We start from the raw sequence: 7,484 nt of genomic DNA on the forward strand, positions 1-7,484 counted from the left end.
TCTCCCAGAGCAATCAGACTATTGTCTGTCCCAACTTAGGTGGGGCCTGCACCCTGCTGATTAGGACAGTGATTGTCTCCTTGAAGGCAAGCCCAGAGACAGGGTCAAACTCACTCAAGAATGACCAAGGTTAGGCTGCCATCTTGAATCTAGGATCTGATCATCTTGTCACATGTGTACCCCTAATCCCTCCTCTTCCTATTGCATGTACACCCCTAGATCATCTCCCTCCCATTGATGTATTTATTGGCTATGGTACAACTCCTTCCTGTGACATATGGGATTACTTGTAATCAGGGGGAGCTTGCATGCCCCTAAGTATATATAAGCCTTGGTTAGAAATATATTCTCCTTTCCTCCTCTCGCCTCCCACCTCCATGTGGACCACCAAGAGGGGTTGACGTGACCATGCTACCAAGAAATGGGTCTGACTCTTGTATTTGATTTCCTTTCCTGTCATCTCTGACTTCACTGTGATCTTTATATATTATCGTCATACAATTGCTCCTATGGATTCCCGCCCCGTGGTTGTTAGAGGCTGGTTTACTCTGACAGACATGACCATGCAGCTAGACTGTGGGAAACTAACACTGAGGGAAATATGACTGGGGCAGAGGGATCCTGAAAAATTAGTATTTCTTGGCAGGAAAGCCACCACTTTGGTAAATTAGAGATAAATTCCAAGTACATGATCCTGCATTTATGATCATTCTCACAAATTCTCCCCTGACAGCTCTGCTGCCTTAAAGTGAGCATGTGTTTGATTCTGTCTCCCTGTAGAAGCAGACATTCCTATTGGCTCTAACTCTTCCTGCTGTGGTTCCAGCCCCTCTCATACCTCCCCTGGGTTAGTCTGGGTAGATTAGAGAAACAAAGTTTGTAGACACTCATATTTTATCAGAGAGAGTTTTATATAAACGGTAAGTATACATCAAGAAAGCAACCCAACCCAGTGTCGTCCAAGCCCATAAGTCTGAAATTAACCTATGTGTCTGACACCGATCTACAAAGTTCTCCTCAATCTCAAAGAACACAAGCAAAGACGCCAACTGCAGGAGGAAAGCCGAATCGGTGAGTGTGTAAGCATCACAGCACTGGCAGGGGTCTCCACACGGCTGCTCCAGCACCCAGGGCTGCATTGGGGTCAATCCATGTGGCTTCTCCTCTCAGGGATGTCTCACAGGAAGTGAGCCTTGCAAGCTAAGGCACAGAATTAGCTAGGGCAGCCGCACACTGCTCGGCTATCAGAGAGCAAGAGACGAGATAGGCGAGGCTCGCGGAGCCATTTATCTCTCCACCCTTCAATTAAACTGGCCTTCGGTTATTCCTACATGTGTTCATAGGCCAGGTTGGCACAATAGACCTGACCATCACATTCCCCAATAGTAGATGAGCATATGGGGGGCTTTATTCCCCGAGCCTAGATTCAAAATGTTTGTCAAAGCTAGAATGTTTGGCTTGGCCACATAAAGATTGCCATTCATTTTGCCTTCATAGCTTTCAATGTATAGGAAATAATCATGTTGTCCCTGTAGCTCTTTTGAATTTAATACATCAAACAAAAGGGGGAATGGTGGAATTCAAAACACTTTTCCCCTAGGTTGTCTCCCCCAAATATATGCCAAACCTAAGAGGCTGTTTGCTACACATGGTAAATGACTGGACACTTGGAGGTCAACGCAAGCTACTTAGAGGTTATCTCCCTGAGGGATGTCAGTCATTTAACAATTAGACTCTATGGTCTGTCCCACCCTAAGTAGGGCCACTCCCTTCTGATAAGGATAATGGATTGCTTCCCTGAAGGAGAGCCCAGGAACAAGATCGAGCCCACTCAAGGACCTTCTAATGTGACCCTTTTCATAGCAGTTCTCACTGAATTCCCTGCCACCGACTCAAGGACGGCTCATGGTGGCTCCGTAGGACAGGGGAGAACCGCCCTGTGAGCTTCCAAGGCTGTGCAACTCGCTACGGGACTAGAAAGCCCCGTCTTTCTCCCACTGCAGAGCGGCTAGCAGGCATTAAGCAACTTTCGCCTGGTGTGTCCAGGGAATAGAAGGTGGGGAAAGATAATAATAGGATTCAGCTGTGAGTGATTAACGTGGTTAATCGTGATTGCCATGCTGCGCTATATAAAATAAGTCCTCCAACAAGCAGGAAGTGGGTTCACTACCAGCAAGAGCTAAGAGCCAAGAGTACAGCAGGTACTTTGGACTCAAAGATCCTTGTGCATTAAGCATGCTTGACTGTTTGAGGTGATGCCAGAGGAGTGGCAGTGACGGAACCAACAGCCAGACTGGGGGACTTCCAAGCCCACACAGCAAATAGAGTTAAAAGTCTCCTGGCAGCCGGCTGGTGTGTGGAGTGGGGTTCCTGCAGACCTTTAATTGGGGATTGCGGAGGGTGGGGAGGTTCACTACATTAGCTGAACCACAAGGCTTCAAGAGTACCTTTGGCATGAGTCTTATGGTAGAGGGAAATGCCTTTCAGGCATTTATTAGTCGCCCTGAGAAACTTTTGTAACACTGCCTGAACAGGGCAGAGGCCAGTGGGCAGTGTAGCTGAGAGAGCAAACACCAGCGAGAGGCCTGAGAAGGGGCTGTCCCGACTGAATAATCTTATCCTGAGCACTTGAATCCGATAACTTCCCTAATAAATCCTGTTAACACTAGGTACAGTCTGTGAGTTCTGTGTAGACATTGCAGTGACATAGAGAACCTAGCTGAGAAGCAGAGAGTGCAGAATGAATGAATGGCTGGTAGGAGGGTTAGTAAGTGAGGGTGACAGGTGGTACACTGCTAACCAGGCTCACGGGAATTGACCTTGGACAATGATGATACGGAGTTGGAGTCTCCTTCGCCCTTTTGATTGTTAGAGGAAGTTCGATGCCCCCTCCGTGTCTTTCCTTTTGAAGATGAGGAGGGAAGAACATGTCTAAGGTAAAAGTTCCTTCTGTCACTAGCCCATCCATTTCTGTCACTTCTTTCGTTCCTTTCTCTGACTCCATGTGCTACAAAGAACGCATGATGCTTTAAAACAACCCCATGGTTTCCCCCATAGGAGAGCATGGAACTGTCTCTCACGGCTCCTCGCCACCCAATGCACAGACCTTATTCTGACACCATCTGTAATAGACCCAGGGAGAATGGGGCAGGCACGTGTGAGCCATGTCCTAAAAAGTGTCATCTACAGACACAAGGACAGCCTGGCATTGTGTTGCAGGGAACTGGAGAAAAGGAGGAGTGTGTGTCATGTGAGTCTGAGCAGGTCCTGGCTCTGAAGTCATAGTTCTATTTTGACACTTGACCAGATGATGCCTAAGGGGGACTGATGAGTCATTCGTTATACTTGGAAAAATAGGTAGATTTACCCAGAAATCACTAGAGGAGGAGCAGGTGGCCAGTGACTGCAGTTCCTAGAGAGAGCTAAAAAGACTAGTCTTTTGTTGAAAGGAAGCGCCTTTTCTCCAGAAATTTCCATCACCTGCCAGTCAGTCTATAGAACAGAAAGTAAAATCTTGGAACCCTAGCCAATCCTTTAGTTGGGGACCTCTCCAATTCCAAAAGTTTTGAAGACTGGGCTGGGCCATGCTCAATAACATGTAAATTATTTTGAAAAATTCAAAACTCCTTCCCTTCCTCAAGTTTTGTTGTCCCAGTTCAGAGACGGACAGCCATGAACACGCCTTCCCTCCATACATGCGGGTGACTACTAGAGAGGGGACTTGATCTGACCAAGTCACACAAGGGCCTAGGAAAAGGCCACACAGAGGCCCAAGGGTCAAATATTCTACCTGAGCACGCGTGGGTTGAGAGGGGTCCTGGTGCTGATACTCCAAGAAGTTCAATCACAGTCAGGGAGATGCAACCTAGTTTCATGCCAAGAGAGGGCTTCCCTGTTCTCAAAAGTCAACACTTGGATAGACACATATCTGCAGAAGGCCATAACAGACCTACACTCTAGGTGATGTCTTAGATCACAATGGAGGCCTGTAAGGCAGCTTAGAATCTCTAGAAAAGAGGGTCCCTACCCCTAAGTCTTCTCACAGTCACCTTCTCACTTTTTAGACAGAGTTCAACCTACATTTGAGCCTGCTACATCTCGGGCACAGAATATGAGGGCTCTGTAGACCTGACCTGCCTCACTAACAACAGTACAACCTGTTTGGGCTAGATCTGAACTAGGCAACCCTGTTTGGACAAACCTGAAGCAGGTCAGACCCTACATATGCTTCCTGCACATCCCAAAGGTCGGCAGGAGATAGGATAACCACCAGAGAAGATAATCAGTGAAACCAGATGTTCAGGGTTTGGAGAAAGCTGCAGGGAGTCAGCAAGCAATTCTCATGTGCTAATTGCCATAATTGCCATACATGCCTCACCACCCCTTTAACAACCCACACCCCCAGCTGCTGAGCACACTTCCCTGACCTGTTGGCCTAGGTCATGGAACCTCCTAATAAAACTATTTCTGTTTCTGCTCGCCCTTGTCCTGTCAGTTATGTCTGCCTGTCTCCCTGTACCTCAGTTTCACCTTTACATAAGCTCCCTCGGTTGCATCCTCAAAGAGCAGAGCCTTTGGCTCAAGGAGAGGATAGTGCTCTCCCAGCACAACAGCTCCCTCACCATGCAGACGGTCAACAGTGGTGAGGCTGGGGGAAACTTCTTCAATGTTATCCAGACACTGTTGTTGTTAGGTGCCATCTGGTCAGTTCTAGACAAAAGAACAAAACTCTGCCCACTCCTGAGTCATCCTCATATTAATTATGTCCGAGTCCATTGTTCTAGCCACTGTGTCAGTCCATCTCACTGACGGTCACTCTCTACTGTACAAAGCACGATGTCCTTTTCCAGGGACTGGTCTCTGCTGAGACTACAATGAGACCATCCTTTCCCCTAAGGAGTATTCTGTTTGTGTATTTCCTCCATGGCAGATTTCTTTGCATAATCTCCACCAACGTCCTGATGCACACTCATCAATCCTCCCGTTGTCTGTCCTGCTCACTGTTCAGCTCTCAGGTGCATGGGAGGTGATTGAAAATGCCATGGCTTGGGGGAGGAGCCTATTACTCCTCAGAGTGACATCTTCATCTCATAACAATGTTGAGCGACCTTATGCAGTAGACTGGCCCAATGCAGTGTTACTTGCTTCTTTAAAAATAGCGGGGGGGGGAGTTTTATTGACTATAAAATTTCCTATTAAAAAGGGTTGTATCATAATCACTACAATCAGTTGTAGAACATTTTCTTCATCTTCTACTCATTATTAGCTCCCCCATTTCCCTGTAACTTCCCCTTTCCTACCCGCAATGTGCCACCAATCCAGTTATTCTCCCTACACATCTATTACAGTTCATATATTGGGAAGCATAACAGAAAAAAATTGTTTTTTAAAACAACAATGATAACAAAATACACCAGAAAAATAAACTTAATCGAGTAAAAATCAGGAAATATTAGCAACTAGGAAAAAAATGAGTCAAAGAAAACATCAAGTGGTCATGTAATACATTCGAACATCTGCCAAATCACCTTTTCTGTAATGCCGAGTTTACAACACTCTCTGTCTGATAGTAAAGCAGCTGTTCATTAGACTATGGCCAGTGGAGATTCCCCAGAGACTCAACACGTGTGGAACCTGCAAACATACTATGGTCTCCCTCTGTCATCCAAAGCCTTCTGTAAAGTATGTGCTCACAATTTAAGCTCTGCAACCATTCCCTACTTTGGATGTGGATTTTAATCTTTATTATTCTTGGATCACACAGGATGGTGTGCTTCTTCTATGTGGACTTAGTTGACACCTCATTTACATGACGACTTGTTGGAAGATCAGCCTTTAAGACACCAGGCGCTATTCTTTTTGACAGTCAGGCACCTTCTACTTTCTTCACCACATTTTGCTGTTGCTCCCATACCTTCTGTGATCTCTTTATGCCGGTGAGCGTCAGGCAGGGCCATCTCATAAGAGATAATTGTTCTTAGACTGGGGACTGAATGAGTTACTTGCTTTCTTGACAGCTGCTCCCATGGCTAGTATTGTGAATTCCTATCATTGCAATCCTTGCCAACTTCAGTCTTCTCTCCATTTCACATAATGTCGTCTACTGGTCCAGTTCTGGGGATTTTGTTTTCTTCACACCGCTGTGATCCACATGAACACTGACAGTATTTGAATTTCATCAGGAAGTGTTTCAAGACCTCTTCACTTCTCAGCGAGTAAGGTGGTGTTGACTGTACAGCACAAGTTCTAATGAGCCTTCAAGTCCTGACAGAACATTCTTAAGATAGTCCAGCCTCTCGATTATTTGCTCAGCACACAGACTAAATGCGTATGGTGAAAAATACAACCCAGACCCCCTGGTAGACATTGCATCTGACAAGACACATGGAACTACCTAGAGCCCTGAGCTGGAGAAGCCACATGGATCTACCCAGATGCATTCAGACCTCTGAAGCCAGAGAAGCCATGTAGAGACGCCTGCCAGCCCTGAGAAGCTTACAGCGCCACTGGATCCAAAGACTTTATACCCACTGGCCTGTGATCCTCCTGCATTTGGTATCGCTGCATGTGTTTTGTGAATCTGAAGAGGACTGGTATCAGACATATGGGCTAATATCAGACTTATGGACTTGATCCGGACTGGGCTGGGATGCTTTCTCAATATTTGATTGCTCTTGTCTATAAACCTCTTTCTTACATACACACACACAATATAACCCTGACACATCTTTCCTAATATCAATAATGCTCTGGTTCCATGTATAGCTTCCAAATGAGTACAATTATATGTTCTAGAATTCCCAGTCTCAATATTATCCATAATTTGTTATTACCCACACAGTCAAATGCATCCATATAGTCAACTGAAGATAAGAAAACACCTTTCTGGTATCCTCTGTTTTCAGGCAAGATCCATATGAGATCAGCAATGATATCCCTTGCTCCATGTCCTCTTATAAATCCAGCTTGACTTTTGGGCAGCTCCTTGTCCATGGACTGTTGCAACCATTTTTTATTTATCTAGAGAAACATTTGACACGAATGTGATATTTATTACATTGTTCCATAATTTCTGCATTCCCTTGGGTCACCATTTGTCATAGGTTTTTCTGCCCAAAGGCATCTGTGGGAAGATGTGCTTAGAGTTTGACCTGTGAATCTGGTCGCAGTTTAATGACCTCTTTTGGAGCTACAACCGAGATAAATGGCTCTTGGAGACTGGGCCTTCCTCTCTTTGCTCTCACCTTCTTGCTACTGAAGAGCCACACTGAGACCCGCAGGCCCCTTGATGCCGCCACCACCATTAGATGCACAAGACTTTGCACCCACTTGCCTGTGATGTTCCTGCATTCTGCATCGTTGCATGTGGCTACATGAGTCGAAGGGGGACTAGTATGAGATTTGTGGACTTGGGTTCGACTGGGCTGAGATGTCTTCCTGATATATCAAGCTTCTTGATATGACGCTTTCTACTACATGTATAT

This window comes from Tenrec ecaudatus, chromosome 18, assembly GCF_050624435.1.
Source record: "Tenrec ecaudatus isolate mTenEca1 chromosome 18, mTenEca1.hap1, whole genome shotgun sequence".
NCBI classification, from domain to species: Eukaryota; Metazoa; Chordata; class Mammalia; order Afrosoricida; family Tenrecidae; genus Tenrec; species Tenrec ecaudatus.